Source organism: Oryza glaberrima, chromosome 5 (genome assembly GCF_000147395.1).
Source record: "Oryza glaberrima chromosome 5, OglaRS2, whole genome shotgun sequence".
NCBI lineage: Eukaryota > Viridiplantae > Streptophyta > Magnoliopsida > Poales > Poaceae > Oryza > Oryza glaberrima.
The window spans coordinates 8488031-8506142 of NC_068330.1; positions in this window are offsets into that span (position 1 = coordinate 8488031).

Below are 18112 nucleotides of genomic sequence, written 5' to 3' on the forward strand. Positions count from 1 at the left end.
GATAAGGACCCTCCCAACTAAGAGACCAGTTACCGAACTCCTTGGATCGAGTACCCAAAGGCAAAATTGTCTGTCAAACCAAATCTCCAACTTGAAACAACTTTCCTTTCACCCTTATGTTGTACGCCTTGGCCACCCTTTTCTTCTCGTTCTCTATCTTTTCCAATGCCTTCAAGCGCTTGTCAATGACTTCATCAAGGTTATCTCCCATAAACGTCTTGTAATCTTCACTTGACAAATCATCTTGCTTGATATAATGAAGAGAACCAAGATTTACCTCCACCAGTAAAACGACTTCTTGACCATAAACCAACTCAAAAGGAGTCACTTTAGTGGCACCATGTTTAGATATCCTATGCGCCCATAATGCTTCGGAAAGCACCTCATGCCACCTCTTTGGGTGTTCCTCAATTTTCTTTTTCACTAACTTCAACAATGTCTTATTACTCGACTCGGCTTGTCCATTAGCCTGAGCGTAGTAAGGAGAAGAACTCAACAATTTAATACCATAAGATTTGGTAAAACTCTTCACTTCCTTAGACATAAAAGAAGCACCTTGGTCCATAGTTAATGTTTGCGGAATACCGAATCTATGAATAATATGCTTCAAAATAAAGTCAATTACCTCCGTATGAGTCATGTTCTTCAAAGGCACAGCTTCGGCCCACTTGGTGAAGTATTCCGTAGCAACTAGCACGGACCTATGCCCCTTTGATGACGAAGGACAAATTTGACCAATGAAATCCAAAGCCCTACCTCGAAACGGCCATGGTTTCATTATAGGATTCAACACGGCGGCGGGCGCCAATTGAACATTGCCGAACCGTTGACAAGCTTCGCATCCCCTATAATATTTGAAGCAATCATCAATCATCCTCGGCCAATAGAACCCCGCTCTCCTAAGCAACCAATTCATCTTGTGGGCCGATTGATGAGTTCCACAAATTTCTTCATGTACCTCTCTCATAGCCACTTTAGATTGATCTTCATCTAAGCACTTCAACAAGACACAATCTATATTTCGGCGATATAACTCTCCATCAAACAAAGTGTATTTGAACGTGTAACATCCTCAAATTTTAAACTAAAATTTGACTGCATCATGCTGGCTTTTGATTAAATTTGTTTGGTTCAAAAATCTATTTGATGTTTATTTAAAAATTGGTTCAAGTATTATTAGAACCCTTCCAATTTACTCTAACTTATTCCCTTTATTTTAAACCCTAGTGAATTTGAGCAAAATCTCTCAAATTCAAACCATAGATTATTTCTTTAGCCTATCCTAATATTAGTGGAGTTTTGCTATACTCTAAACCCTAGTGAAACCCTTCCAAACTCCTAGTTTGAATTCAAATCTTTTCTAGGGAAATATTCAAAAATTCTGGAAATTCACTGTTCATTGCACCCAAGGTGCTCGACAGAATGCCTAGCCCAATTAGAGTAGCCCAACTTCTTCCAATCTTGCACAAAGTTTAGATTTGGTCCTAGGGGACCACAACCCACTCAAAACCGTGGCTTTCTTTGCCTCTTCCTCCCCTTCGCGCCGCCCGGGCATCCGACTTAGCCGCGCGCCGTGTCGCCGCGCGTCGGCCTCGGAGCCGCCTGCACATGCCCGACCGCCTTGGCGCGCCATCACCTGTCCGACGCCCTCAGCTCACCGCCGCTGCACCAATCTTGACGACGACAAAGCCGGGACGACCGCCGCCGCACGAAATCGTCGCTTGACGCCGTGCGCTCCCATCCAAGCCGCCGCCGAGTGCGATTTCGCTTCTACCCAGGGTGAATCGCGCCAATTCTTGCCGCACGGTTGGATTGGAGATAGACGGTGGTATCCCCTCTCACAATTCAAACCATTCACCCCAAGTCGGCCGTTTTCACCCTCGCCGCCACCGCGCGTCGTGCTCGGATTGGCGCCAACACGTCGCCAGCCGATTCCAACCGCGGTCAAGTCAATCCTTCACTGGTAAGTATTCGAACATGGCCTCCCGCCACTCAAATCGATCTTGCCCGCCCTCTCTCAGCCTCTGCCACCTTTGCCTCATCCAAAACCCAAGTTCATCCATGGCGATGACGGTGCCCGAGCTCATCTGGTCCTCCTAGCCCTATAAATAGGACCCCAATCCCTTCCCTGTCCATCATCGATCATCAACAACCATAGCCCCACAACCCCAAAGTTCTGCTTCACCAATCCATCTCATCAACCACCCTCGCCCGTCGGTCGAACACCTTGTGCGCGATCGACTCCACCCCTCTCCATCCATCCTCCACCCTAAATAACCCTTAGAACACCTATATCCTACCATGTTCTAGCATAATAAGCCCTAACCAAAGCTCTGCGTCGAGTTTTACCTCGCCGCACCAAGCCGAGCATCGCCGCCCCCGCGCTGCTCTGTTCTTCGCCGCCGCGAAGTTTTTCCGGCCGCAATCCGTCGTTTCAACCAACCTCGGTGAGTTCTTCCGTTTCAACCATCTACATACAACCTAGATTCCATTTTAGCAATCCTTTTGCACTAACATGCCGCCCTCTGAGCTGCCGACGTGAGCACGGCCGCCGGCTATGGAGGTGCTCGTCGGCAACTATGTTTCGCACCTTGCCAAAGGTTGGCAAGCTGCCGGAATCCCTCTAAATACCTCATAGATGCTCTGGAACCCCTCCCCTAGCCATGTCTAACTCTTATCACCTTGATCGCCAGCTCGGCCTAACCGTGCCATTGCCGCCCTAGCCGCTAAGCCGTCCATGCATCAAATTAACTCCTCCGCCGCCGCTCGCCTTCGCCGGAGATCCCTAGCTCCCTCCCCTCCTCGGCCGCAACCACTTTCTCCCTCTAGCGCCGCCGCAATCCTAAACCCTAGCGCCGCTGGCCTGATTTGGGGAAAGGCCGGAGGTAGAAGAAGAGAAGAGAGAGAGAGAGACTGACAGGTGGGACCCGCACACCGTGCCATTTCACATTTATTTGATTTTCAAACTTTAGAAGCCCATATCTTTTAAAATATAGATCCAATTTCAATGAAACTTGGACCAATATTCTTCTAAAATCATTCTCTATCTTTTGGACCCCTTTTTGCTATTTTTACATTTTATTTTATTTTCTCTATTTTTCTTATTTTTAGATTTTATTTAAAACTCCTTTTTGAATTTGGATTTTATTTGTCTAACCCTAGGTCTTGAGGATTCCTCTGACACTCTAGATAATATCAATCAATCTCAGGACATCGAGCAAGGCAAGTAACCATATACCTGTTGATCATTTAAGCCTATATTTTACAAATTATTTATTTATAGCCTTCTATTCAATATTCTATTTTCTATGCATAAATTAATCATAGAAACCCAGATAATTTAGTATTGCTTATTTTGCTTACAATCTGGTTAAAATACCCTATACTTAGATTGGAACAATACGTAAGATTTGGATGATTTCCGGGTGGCTAGTATTGTCTCAATCGATATAAGTTTTACCAGGTACTTATGTCGAACAAACGGGTACGACCGCAGTTTCTAGAATGGGGACAGACCTAGTTATTAGGTTAATTGGCAATATGGCACCTCTGTATAGTGGTTCTTATTTTTAAGTCCTCGCGCAGGAGGCAACTATAGCCGCGAAGGGCAACTTTAACCATTACCATGTACAGGTAAATGGTTTGTGATACTCGAGTATAAACTATATGGTATATTTCTAAACCCTGATCGAGATGACGTGGTGTCATACGGTCAGTTCCCCTTAAATACCTCGGGAACGCCAGAACTCCTCTTGCTGCTGTTAACATTACGTTCAGAGCATATGAGGATATAAGTTCATGGAACAGGTGCCATAATTGTTAATGACTTAATACTGGGCCATGACTAAAGTCGATGATTATCAGCAAGTCGTGGACTGCAGGTAAAGCGTACATCTGCTGCAGTAGAATATCTTTGAAACTATTCGAATAGCCGTACTCATGGAGTTGAGTACCGGGACTCATATGGTACCCTGGTTAGAAACCTAAAGTTTATATGTTTTATAAACTCTTGCTATGATTTTTCCAGATTGTCCAATACTGCTTTTTGCAAAGAACCCTATTATATGTCAATGCACAACATATTTCCGTGATAACTTGCTGAGTATTGTGAATACTCATCCTTGCTCTTATAACCCCTTTTTCAGATCTAGGTCAAGAGGAGGACCCTTATGACTATTACTACGAAGACCCCGATAACTTAGAAAATCCCTAAAGGTTATACCTCACTAGTCAGAATGTATAGAAACTTCCGCTGTGTATTAATTAGATAGGTGAGTACCTATTATTGTAAAACCCATAGTATTGTAAGACTTTAACGTATGCAACGAAGAACCAGTTATATTGTATGTATCATTTTTTACTGATCCAGGGATTGATACATTAATCTTAGTTAGATCCAAGTTGTTAGTTTTGGGTCTCGACAGAACGCTTGCCACCGAATTTTCCAATCAACCTTAAGTGTAGGATCTTTCAAATATCGAATCAAAGGAATTCTCCAATCTTCTTTCTCTTCCTGGGTAAAAATGTCCGAATTTACAATTAATTCGACCTCTAAATTGATTGAAACGTGCCCCCTGCGCTCTGCCTAGAACCGGTCAGACCGGCCACACAGGGCCGGTCAGACCGCTCGGGGTTGCCGGTCAGACCGGCGGCATGTAGCCGGTCAGACCGCCCCTGGTCACCAGTCAAACCGGCGACGCAATGCCGGTTAGACCACCCCTGGTCCCCAGTTTTGCCAATTTCGCACAAAGGTTTAAAATCAAGCTCCGGCTCTTCCAATACCAGAAATATTCCCTTCTTCACATTATAGCCAGATGCTTGTTGTGCCAAGTCATTTACTCTAGAATTATCACGTCTAGCAATATGTCTAATAGCAAAATTATCAAAATTGGCAATAATATCCAAACATGAATCGAGGTACCTATTTAGTGATCTGTCCAAGCATTTATAAACTCCGGCGACTTGTTGCACCACCAATTCCGAATCACCAAAAGCCTCCACGTACTTAGCTCCAACCATCTCCATAACTTGTTAGCCGAATAATAAAGCATTATATTCGGCTTGATTATTTGTACAATAATACTCCAAACGAACCAATGCTTCATAACACATGCCATTAGGTAAAAACAAAACTACCCCTATACCTTGACCTTCTTTGCAAGAAGAACCATCAAAATAAATCTTCCAAGGTATAACTTCAACTAAGCAAACCTCTCCCTCATAAGCGATATCTACATGATGGTCCACCATAAAATCACATACAATTTGGCCTTTCATAGATTTCAATGGTTCATAAGCCAAATCATAATCTATCAAAACATATGCCCACTTGCCAATTCTCCCACTTAGAATTGGCCTTTGCAACATGTGTTTAATAACATCGGCTTGACAAGCAATTATGCATGTACTAGATAACAAATAATGCCTCAATTTGGTACAAGCATAATATAAGCATAGACAAAGTCTATCTATAAAAACATACATCGTTTCGGCATCTAAAAGGCGGCGGCTCAAATATGTAATGATATATTCCTTGCCATCTTCCTCTTGCGTCAAAACGGCACCAATGACTTTGTCTTCGGAGGCAATATATAACCGAAGAGGCTTTTCGGCTTTAGGCGCTCGCACAACGGGTGGAGTAGACAAATATCTCTTCAACTCTTCAAACGCCCCTTGTTGTTTTGCCCCCCAAGTAAAATCGGCTTATTTTTTCAAGCGAAGTATAGTAACAAAAGCATCGATTTTACCCGCTAGGTTAGAAATAAACCTTCTCAAATAATTCACCTTACCTAGCAACTTTTGGACCTCCTTCTTGCATGTCGGCGCTTTGAAATCACGAATCTTTTCTATCTTCTTAGGATCAATCTCAACTCCTCTCTCATGCACCATGAATCCTAAGAACTTCCCCACCGACACACCAAAAGCACATTTAAGTGGGCTCATCTTTAAACCATACCGGCGCATCCTCTCAAAAGCTAACCTCAAATCGGCTATGTGTCCTTCCATACCATCCGATTTGACAACAATATCATCAATGTAGATCTCTAAGATAATACCTAGCAAATCATGAAAGATCAAATTCATTGCCCTTTGATATGTTGCACCGGCGTTCTTCAACCCAAAAGTCATGACAACCCACTCAAACAAACCAACAAATCCCGGGCACCTAAAAGCCGTTTTGTACATATCCTCTTCCGCCATAAAGATTTGATTGTAGCCGGCATTACCATCTAGAAAGCTAATCACCTTATGACCCGAGGCATCATTAATCATCATGTCGGCTATAGGCATAGGATACTCATCTTTGGGGGTGGCTTTATTTAAATCTCTAAAATCTATGCAAACTCTAATCTTACCACTCCCCTTCTTCTCCACTGGGACTATGCTAGAGACCCACTCCGCATAACCACCGGGATCAATCTCCTCTTTGACTCGGTCATATAGCAAAGGATTAAAACGACAAGGTGGTTGCTTATAAGGCCTAAAACCCGGTTTAATTGGAAGCCGATGCTCAATGAGCTCACGGCTAAGACCCGGCATCTCATGATATTCCCATGCAAAGCAATCAACATATTCTTTAAGTAGCTCGATTATCTTAACCTTATAATCGGGTCTCATATTTTTGTTTACAAAAGTCGGCCTTGGTTTCATTCCGTCACCTATATCTACTTCTTCCAAAGGATCGGCCGATGTAAACCCTTTCCCAAGCTTCTCTACTTCATCAAAATCTTCAACGGTTTCACCAATATCGTTCTTTGTAGACCGATATTCTTGCACCCTCTTTTGTAACCACTCTAAATTAGCCTCCTTACTCATTATACAAATTTATATGGCTTAGCCGTGCTACACTAGCCGGCTTTACAGAGATAGGTACAAATTTGCCATCGGAGATACTAATAAAATCATAACTAGAAAGATCCCTCCCCGATAAGCATTGAATATTCCCATGACGCCACTCAAAAGTAGCATCGGCCATTGCAACCTCGGCCGATGTATCCGCTTGAACAATTTCAACATCATCACCGTCCCATTGAATTAAACATTGATGCAAGGTAGAAGGCACACAACAATTGGCATGGATCCAACAACGACCCAAAATAACATTGTAGTTACCTTGCACATCGACGATGAAGAAAGCGGTTGGTAGCGTCTTGTTTCCCACGGTGAGCTCCGCCGAAAAGATACCCTTTGCCTCCATTGGTTCGCCATTAAAGCCATTGAGAATCATGTTAGTCTTCTTCAACTCATCATCCTCACGCCCCAACTTCTTGAATAATGAATACGGCATCAAGTTCACGGCGGCACCTCCATCCACTAGCATCCTAGAAACCGGCTTCCCATCAACATGGCCATGTTGATATCCATGTCTTCTTTTGGAGACGATTCACCTTTATCAACCGATTGTTCCTCCTTCTCCTCTACAACAACCGGTTTTTCCTTTTCTATGGATTTACGCCTCCACACCGGTGGTGGTCGCAACTCTATGAACCTTTTATCTCCTTGCTCTTCAGCCTTTTTCTCTCTTAGTTCTTGAGCCCGAAGACGTTGCAACCTTCTCTTCTGAGTAGCCGTCAAATCCTTAGGCATCCATCTAGGATTCGGCTCTATTCTAGGAGGTAAATAATGTCCTCTATTGGTCTTGTTCGAAGACGATGAAGCCCTCACATCGCCCTTTGCAAACCTCATATCAAACCGGCGCTGGAGCCCGGTCAGACCGATCAGATGCGCCGGTCAAACCGACATGTGGTGCACGGTGAGACCGGCCGGAAGCGTCGGTCGAACTGCCGTCGGGTCGGCAGTCAGACCGGCCGCATGGCTGCGGTCAGACCGGCCGACTACGATGAGCTGGTACCGGCTTCGGATTTTTTGTTTGAGGACTCCCCAACTTCATCTCCAGAAGGTATTGGCACGTCATGAGACCCCACTTTGATAGTGATTACTTCCGAAGTCCTTGCCTCCACCTTGATGCGCTTTCCTTCCCTTTTTTCTTCATTAGCCCGATTCTTACCATAAAACCGGCCATTGTTTGGTGAAGACAAACGCGCATGAATTGGCCTCCTCGGTCCTCCCCACCCTTGGTTGAGTTGTATTGGAGGCATATGACTGAACATTGGATAAGAACCACATGACATGTCTTGTGGATGATGATATGGAGGTGAATGCGACCGTCTTGGTGAATGACCAAATCGCTCCCTAGGAGGTGATCTTGGTCTTTTACCTTTGTTGCGAATTTTCTCACCACCTTGCTTCTCATATTTCTCCAAAAGCATATCAAAAGTCACCTTGGTCTTCCTAGGGGCTTTAGAAGTCAAAGCTCCACTCTTATTCTCCTTCCAAACGCTAACCTCCGGCTTCTTTGGCACTATCATCTTAGGCCTTGGTTCGCCAATGACCACCCCTTTTCCCTTAGTAGATTCAGCTTGCTCCGGCCGAATCAACACCTTCTTATAATTGAAATTAATTGTATTCACCGGAAAAGGATCATGATCAAGTCCTTCATCTATGGCCGATTGAACCTGTCGTCGAAACACATTGCAATTATTAGTAGAATGAGAATGAGAATCATGCCATTTACAATAAGCTCGACGTTTCAATTCTTCTTGAGATGGTATGACATGGCCTTTAGGTAATCTAATTTGTTTCTCTTGTAAAAGATAATCAAAAATCTTATTACACTTGGCCACATCAAAACTATATTTAACCTCACTTTGCCGATCTTTGCGAGGAGTCGGCATTAGGTTAGAGCAAACAAAAGGCTTATTTTTGTTAGTCCATGACCATTCAGCAACATATATATCATGATCACCTTCCTCCTCACTATCACTAGCCTCAGGGTAATCAATCACATTAACATTAGGCTTTTTGTCGTATGGTCTAACAAGTTTTTTATTATCCTTAACCTGGCTTTCCTAAGCCAGACCCCTTTGCATAAGTTGACTAACATCAAGAAATTGTTGGCCATCTAGTATTTCTCTAAGAGGAGAAATTAAACCATTAAAAGCAAGACCAGCCAAATTTCTATCAGTTATATTCAAGCTATAACATCGGTTTCTAACATCCCTAAATCTCTTAATATAATCAATGACAGGCTCATTATATTTTTGCTTAACCGATGTTAAATCACATAACCTAAGCTCAGTTTCTCCAGTATAGAAATAATCATGAAATTTTTCTTCTAATTGAGCCCAAGTATGAATAGAATTTGCCCGTAAAGAAGTAAACCATGTAAAAGCAGTACTGGAGAAAGATAAAAAAAACAAGCGCAATTTAAAAGTATCACTATTAGCCTCACCACATTGCACTAAAAATTGACCTACATGCTCCCATGTGGTCCTACCATCTTTAGCACTAAACTTGGTAAATTCGGGAACTCTATAATTACGAGGAAACGTCACATTATCATAATAGTCAGGATATGGCTTTTTGTAAACCCTAGCACGATTCCTAGTTTCAATCCCGAATTTATCCCTAATAATCTCACTAAATATATCCTCCATATTATCAGGCCTATGTTGATTTGGCGGTGGATTTGGTGGCCTAATAGGTTGTGTTTGTGGCGCAATATGATTATATTGGCCTTGTCTAGTATCGGGAGGATACCCCCTAGCAACATCATTATAAGCATTAGGAACATGGGGGGAACTTGGGGACTATTTGCAGCAGTAGATACAGGAGGATCAAATGTTCTAAGATGATACAAATAACTAGCATTAGTCGTTGGATCTATCCCCTATATCGGTATAATCGCGCCGGTCTGACCGGCCCAGGGCCCGGTCTGACCGGCATCCAGAGGAGTGGTCGGACCGGCCTGAGTCCCGGTCGGACCGACGGCGACGTCGCGGTCTGACCGGCCATCAGGTCTGGTCGGACCGGCCGTGTGCGCGGCTCCATCGGTTCCGCTACCAGTTTGATCTATGGGAGGTTGGTTAGGAGTGGTAGAGGCTTTATCTTTTGACATGTAAACGGCCATAAGAGGGCTGAATTTAAATCTTAAAAACTCATCAAATTTACCCTCAAAAGTTGCATCTAACTTATCTTTAAAAACAGTCATAGATGAATCTATTGTAGGTGCTACTTGTTGTTGGATAGATTGTGTTACCTCTTCAATGCTTACCAAATTGGGAGCGAGCTTAGGACGTGGCCCGGGCTTGATGATCGCGCCTTGACGAGTCCTAGTGCATGCCCTCATCAGCGCCTCCTATGTGATCTCCTTGAGGTACTCCTCTATAGACTTGCGGTCTTCCCCTTCAAAATCATCCAATGTGATAGGTATCACATTAGATGGCTCCACCTCCGTCTTGGATGGCGGCTTCGTCATGGCGAAGTCGAAGTTGAGTTGACGCTGAACGGATCTCCTCCCCAGCGGAGTCGCCAAAAATCGTGTTGGCAACTTTTTGTGACAAGTTGACAACGACGATCGCAGCACCTTAAGCCTTGCAGTGATCCTTGAGTCGCCAACCACCTCGATCTAGCAAAGAGCTAAACCTAGATGGGTTTTGATAACTAAACCGGCTAGCGGAGCCGATTTCTAGATAACTACCTGTCTCGTGGGCAAAACGGAAGGTTTTCAGGACAAACCTACAAAGAGATGTCGCACTCTCGCAGTGGCGGCGGACGGTTTACGGCGCAAACTGACAAAGATGGACAAACTAAGAGAAAACTAAAAGCAATATGAAAAACGATTCGATTGATTGATTATAGATTGGTTTTTTACAATGAACCGGCCATGTCCCTTATATAGGGGTTGGTCTTGCCCTCTATAGGCCCTCCTCCACGTCCAACTCGGGGTAGAAACTAAAGGAAACCCGAAACATGCCTTCCCGAGTAAGGAAACCTCGAGACCCGACGAAACACAGTGGGACTCGGACTTGCCGGTCAGACCGGCCACACACCGCCGGTCTGACCGGCCCTCAACCGGCGGTCTGACCGCCCAACATACGGCGGTCAGACTGACCCACTCGGAGGAAACCGGTAGACTTCCAAATTCTGGCAATTTTTCCTATTTTAATCCTAGGTGCCAAATTTGGGTGTAAACAGTGGGCTATCGAGTTTTCGTTTATGCCACCGAGTTTGTCCTAGTTCAACAATTTACCACTAACATTCTCTCCATATATAATATATCAATGACTTCATCAATTGTTCTACAATACCCAAATGGTTGGGCCTTTATTTTCAGAAATACACAAAATACCCTTATGGACATACAACATTAACAATTGATTTATCTTATTAGAACTTTCAAAAAAATATGATTTTTTATTTGGCCTCCTTGCACTACACGGTAGTTTGTATATAAGTTTCAAGATTTGCATTTCTACTTTTTAAAAATATAACTAATTCGTTATATGTTATGTAAAATACTTTTTTATATTGTCGATTTTAATGTAGATCATCTTTCGTATGCTACATAAGATTTTCTTTTTGTATTATTATCTTTTGTGTAAGCAATTTCTCTCCTACAGTACACGGAAGTATTTGTTTTGACAAATAAAAATACTAAAAAACTTGAAACTTATATAGTAGTGTAAGGAAGTCACATAAAAAAATCATTTTTCTTTAAACTTGTATTGAGATAAACCTATTGTTGACCTTATATGTCACTAAGGTACTTTGAGTATTTTTTTTAAAAAGCCCTACTGAAATGACATATTATAGAACAATTGACAAAATCATTGGTATATTACAGAAAAAGACAATGTCAGTAGCAAATTGTTGAACGGAGATAAATTCAATGCATAGAGTAGATTATCTCTTAAAAATATATAAAGTGTTTCTTTTATACAAAAGACCTCCTTGTGATTATGTTTTTTATCAGATAAATAATATATTAGTAAAGCATTTTTAGTCAAAGCCTGGTCATAACATACAAAATACACCTTATAATAAAAAAATTGGAGGGAGCAGCAAAGTAAAGGATACATGTATACTTATCAGGCATCCTGTGCTCTAATACCACTTAATGTGAATCGGTGCTCAATATTCCGATAAATTTTATTTGCAGGCATGAAGACATTAATGTTTGGAGGTTTCTGATCAGCCTATCGTCACCTTGTAACTGCTGCACCTGCGTGACTCATTATAATCGTTCATGTTCTCACACAATTAATCTAAAGAACAAGGAAGTGTGATGCCTGAATTACATATAAATGTTTAACACATTAAGTTAGTTTCGACGAACTGATCTAGCACAAACTACAAAGTAGAAGAATAATCTAGAAAACCCAAACCCTAAAGACGATGACATGTACCTAATTATGAGTGAGGTGTGGTGTAAAGTCATGCATAACATAGACTAGATGGCCAAACAAAACTCTATCTCAACGCCCAAGGCCCTATATTTGGACCGGAAGAGGTATGCGACTTGATAACATGCAGCCATGAGTTGGATCGGTAGACTTCATAAACATTCCAAGAAGGCCCCCAAGCAATCTCTTGGATCGGTAGCTAGGTTTGTTTGAAGTTGATCCCGTCAGGTGGGCCAAATCTAAATCCAAAACATGCAGAACTTTATTTTCTTCCCTTTTAAGACGACAAAAGTGACATGGGGAAATGGCAGGAGGCTTAGGGAAAACCTAAAGCTGGTCCCAATCATCTGTGCATTTCTTACCCATGCTTCCCATTTCTTCAACCATGCATGCCTGCGTTCACACGGTTGCTATATTGTGTGAACAGGCTTGTAACTGCTATGCACATACTCATGTATACCCATTAAATGATAATGGTATAGAAGAGGGGATTAAAACCCATAATTCCAATCCTTAAAATTAGTATAATCCATCATACTAGTCATCCATCTCATGTTGCCTGCTGGTAAATTTCTCCGTTTTCAACATACACGATGTCTTCATCTCGGTCATGGATGTTGGCTCAAACAGATTGTAGACTACCCTCAATATCGTCAAGTCTATCAGTAAGACGACCCTCACGATCCTCAATTCTGTCGGGCAGCGGACAACCGTTTATCCATGCGCTCAATGGAGTTCCTGATGTCCATTTTCGCATGTATGTCTTTCAGCCTTTTAATCACTTGGTCTATTGCACCCTACATCTGAGCATGACTAGCACACTCGTTGAAATTCTTCGGGCTGCTATCTCCGCTTTACTTTTTTAACGAAAACTACGAACAGAAAACAAAAACTCAAGAGATTATTCCTATCAGCTACTAGAACAAGGATTGCAGTGGAGACTAGCTAATGGAAGTGTCTTATTAAACTCTTACAAGTATCTTACCAACAATTCTAAGGATAGTACAACCGGTGGACGTGATACCTTGAGGGTGCGATCTAGCGACTGTAACGGCCGAAGCTATGCTAATCAGAAGTATGTATGTGGAGTTTGGGAGAACAAATTTGTTTTTGGTAGAATACAATTCAGTAACACATAGTAATGTTGAGTAAATATCTCAAAGTATGTGTATGCAATCACTAGTTGAGACACGTTCCCAAGCCTAATCAGTGAGAATAAAAAACAAACCACTTAGGACAGTTCTCTCACAAAGTCTCTCAAAGCAGCTCGAGGAAAAACAATATTACACCTCCTTTATCACCTTTTCATTCACTTCTTTTATTTATTTTCATTTTCTTCTCAACCACAGGCATGAAAGTAGAAGCACAATATGAAGAAGCAACTCAAGCTGACGAAAGATGCAACTGTATAATTTTGGGAGCGTCCTTTAAAATTTGTGCTAGAACTTCGAAGCTCGATAACTCAATCTTCCATGCCAAATTTAGTAAAATTTTTTTGGCAAACCAGATGAAGTGCAGATAATCCTATATAACTTTTTCTATAGATGTGCGTAGATTAATTTTTTACCCAATTCCATGTCCCTATGTAAAAGTTATATCTGTTTTAAGATAGGTGACACAAGTTAGTGTTTGGAGGCATACCTTGTTTCTCTGGCTAGAGTAAAATTGCAAATAATCCTCAAGAATGCATATAACCTACTGTTTAACTACAATATTGCTGTGGGTGGCAAAAGGTAGTAGGATCCTTGTAGTCGATAGAGAGACGATAGTGAAGTGGAGCCCATATGTGGCGGCAAGGAGTTGCTCTTGTGGGGGTCGGTCGACTACGAATCACATGTACAATTCAGTAAGCACCTAGTCTGTCCACGGGTGGCCAAGTGCGAAGCCGCCAATTGATCTCGTCATTCCGTAAATCTGATGCCTGAAAAATCTGAGCCGCTTTAAGTTGATGTTTTTTATTGGGTTATGTTTTTTAAGGTTTGTTTTGTAACAATGAAGAAATCAAGTTAACAGAACCGAGAAAACAATATAAACCAAACACCCATCCCTATTGTGATTGATTAGGTCATTAGGATAAGAGAGTACGTGGAGAAGTCCTCATATTTTAAAGAAAAAAAAGTATGTTTTACACCCTCAAACTATTTCATTATCCACTTAAACCTCTATTGTAATATTTTTGACTGATTTTACCAACTAAACTCTTGTTTGTTCTCTTTACATGACCCGTATTTTCTGCTAGAATTTTGTAGATCCATTGGTAATATCATTATTAATGTTCAACTTTTTTTGCAAAAATTTTCATGAGTATCTTTTTTTTAAAGAAAAACAATAGGGGAGGTCCCCCACTATTAAATAAACATTTATTAATGAAAGAAATAAAGGAAAAATAAAAAAAGAAATTACAACAACTGATCCATCTCATGACTACATTTTGTCTCTCTCATTTAACCTAAAAAGCAAAAGGAGAAGATCACCCTTAAAGAGCTGTATCCAAGAAGACAAAGAAGGAGACTTATTATCAAAAATAAAATCATTTATTTGCTTTCAAATATTCCATGCCCCAAACAAGAATTTTTCAATAAAACAATGGCCTTGATATCGATGTCTAGCATCCACTATCTTGTTCTCCAGATTCAAAGAAATGTCCCAAGAAATACCTATAGCATTCCAGCAACTCATGAAGGGGCAATGAAAAAAAGAAGTGAAACAAATTTTCAAAGATTGGATTGTGCATAGCACACAATTCAGGTCACAGTTTGGACGGCCACCATGCTTATTATCCAACATATACTTTGTGTTTAATCTGTCCATCAGCCAATGAAACATTTTAACTTTTGAAGTTGCTTTACTCTTTCATAACAATAAGAAATGCTGTGGTAGCTGTGGCTCGGGCTAGGTGGATGCGGGCGAGGCCTCAGCTCGCCTTGTCCGGCGGTGGTGACGGGCGTGACCGGCGAATCGGACGGCGGCGGCATCGGGCGTGACTGGCGAATCGGACGGTGGCGGCATCGGCCACGTGGCATCGGGCGGGACCGGTGGAGGACTAGGCTAGGTGGATCTGGCTGGTGGCTGTGGCATCCTCGAGTGTGACGGGCTGAAACCTAGGCCCCACAGATTTGGGAGTGGCAGCGGTGGCACATGCGAGCAGTGGCTTGGAGAATCCGACGGCGGCGGGCTTGACCGGCGAAGGTGCCTCTTTTCTTCCTCATCGCCAGTCGAACTCAGCTCCCGCTCCTGCCTCTGAAGTGCTTCTAGGTCCTGCTCGATGATGTTGCCGCTTCACGTCAACCTCCTGGCGCTTGTTCATGCCATCATCAGCTCAGCCATTCACTGGCACCACGTTGATCGGTACATACGCTCCAGATGAAGAGAGAGGAAGGAGATTAAGTTTGGTCCAGAAAATCTTGTAAGTTCACCAAAGAGGTAAGCAGTGGCTTATCTGAAATATATGTAAGATTGTAATGGCATCACTTCAAATAATTAAATAGTAATGGTATTTTTCAAAACAGATAAAATTGTAGTGGTATGGATCCAATTAACCCAAATATAAACCCATGTATCTTAGCCCGGTGATAAGTTCACCTCTTCTAACAGTTAAGGTTGTAAAATGAGTAAAAGAAATAGTTTAGGGGTTAAGTTAACCAACAGAATAGTTTTGGGGAGTAGAATTGATTTTTTTTCTAGTTTAAAACGGATGAAATATCTATGTTAGCAGGAAGTGCATTTTGGCACGTTCAGAGCATGAGAGCAGTGCTTTAACTCTGACAATGATTGGAATTTCCTAGACGTTTCAGTGTTTGGTCGAAGAACAAGTTCCGGCCGGATGATGATTACCGAGCTAGGCGCATGTTTCTTGGGTGTTTTGCGGGTGTTCCTTTTTTTTTTTTGTAAGTTTCTTTCGGGTGTTTTGGTCACTACGGAGATTCTGCTGTACAGTAGTGATGTCTGCAGTAGTCGTCAACACAACAGTTAGCTGAATGGCGTATGTAACTTGGACCAATTTGCTTTGTGTAATTGTGTGGTATGGTTTATCGCCACATGAGACACGCCGCCCAAGTATCGACAGCTCAGACATTTCGTATGGCCATATAGCTCAGACATCCACCCAAAGGTACCATCGATGTCATCCTGCTAGCACTGCAATAATCATGCGACCATGTATACATACCAGTCGTTCCGATTTCACGATTCTTAACGTTGAATAACGTTGGACTTAAATAATTAAAATTTTACTAACCTAATAACCATAAAAATATTTAACTTGAAGACACTTAAACACGACGTCAAGATTAGTCTAAAAAATATTTTAATAAACATAGATATCTACTTATTTTGTACACATATAATAATAAAAAATTGATAGTCAAGCATATTTCTTGAAACTATGTTATTGTCTAAAACGCCGAGAGTTACAGAACTAGGTAGAGTTGAAATATCTTTTTCCTTTATTTTTGTGGCAAAATAATAAAGAAACTGAATATTCATTTTTATGGCTGTTCAAGAGACCGCCTTTGAAAAATCAATTTTATTTTCACACAGGCGTGCTATTGCGCGAATTAATCAGCGATTTCCACCCAACCCTTAGTTGGATGTGGTTCAAACAAACACCAGTGTAGATAAGTTGTCCACCGTCTAAAGGGTATATATATGTTAGTGTAGCAATTGTGTTTTCACCCTCACTTTCATATACAATTGTGATTTTTCCCTCTTTTTTAGGGTTTGTCAATTTGTTGTTGTTATTTTGAAATGAAACTACCGTTTACCCCTAGTTCAGATGGCTGTTAGGTGGGCATGAAACTATTGAGTTAAATTAAAGAAAAAATATTTATGAAAAAAAAAATGACCATTCTAACCCCATGTGTATCACCTACCCATGTCCAACTCATTTCCAAATTCTTATTGTTAGCTTATTGTTAGCTTATTGATTGGTTGCTTGCACCCATGCATGCATCCATCCACCATGTGCCATTGGCATGCCGACGAAGCCGCCAACTCCAATGTCCAATCTTGTGTCGTTCTTCTCTTGTAGTTGACTTCCTTTGTTCGCATGAAGCAAATGTTTATGCAAGTTGTGTTAAATACAACCGATCTTTTATCGTGGTACTCAAAAAACAAATACCTCGGTTAGATTTAGAACCGGTACTAAATTTATTTTTAGTACTGGTTAAAAAAGTCTAAGTCCCAAAAACATCTTTAGTTCCTGTTTGGGTTACCATCTATAGTATCAGTTGGGAACCCCAACCGAGACTAAAAATTAGTCTCGGTTGGGGTTCCCAACTCATACTAAAGATGTCTCCAAGGTTAGATTAAAAAGATGTGTGCAATAGGTGGGATGGTAACACGTACACGTACATGTGAGTGCTGAGATGAGAGATCATGAGTTCAAATCCCACATTCTGCATAAGTTCAAATCCCACATTCTGCATAAGTTTGTTAAAATAGACCAGGTTTGAATTATGTGAAACATCACCTAAAAACATAGGTATAGATGGGCCTAGGAATAGCCCAACGGTTGGGTTGTGCCGTGCCTGGTCCGGGACAAAACCCCATGACATGGGTCGGGCCATTGGGCCGCTTGCCTTTTGGCCATCTATAAATAGAGGCAATGCCAAATTCCTTGATATCAAAACAGGACTAAAACACAAATATTCAATAATATGTAAGGGTATGCATATCATTTTTTTTACAAACTTAACACCATTAATATGAATTGGCAGAATAGGGGTAAACTGAAACTTCACTTCGAAAAAGTATGGACAAAATAAAAAACCCTAATAAGTGGGAATAAAATCATAATTACAACTTAAAAGTATAAGTAGAGATAAGAACACAAATACCCCTAAATTAAACGGCGATTAGGATAAACT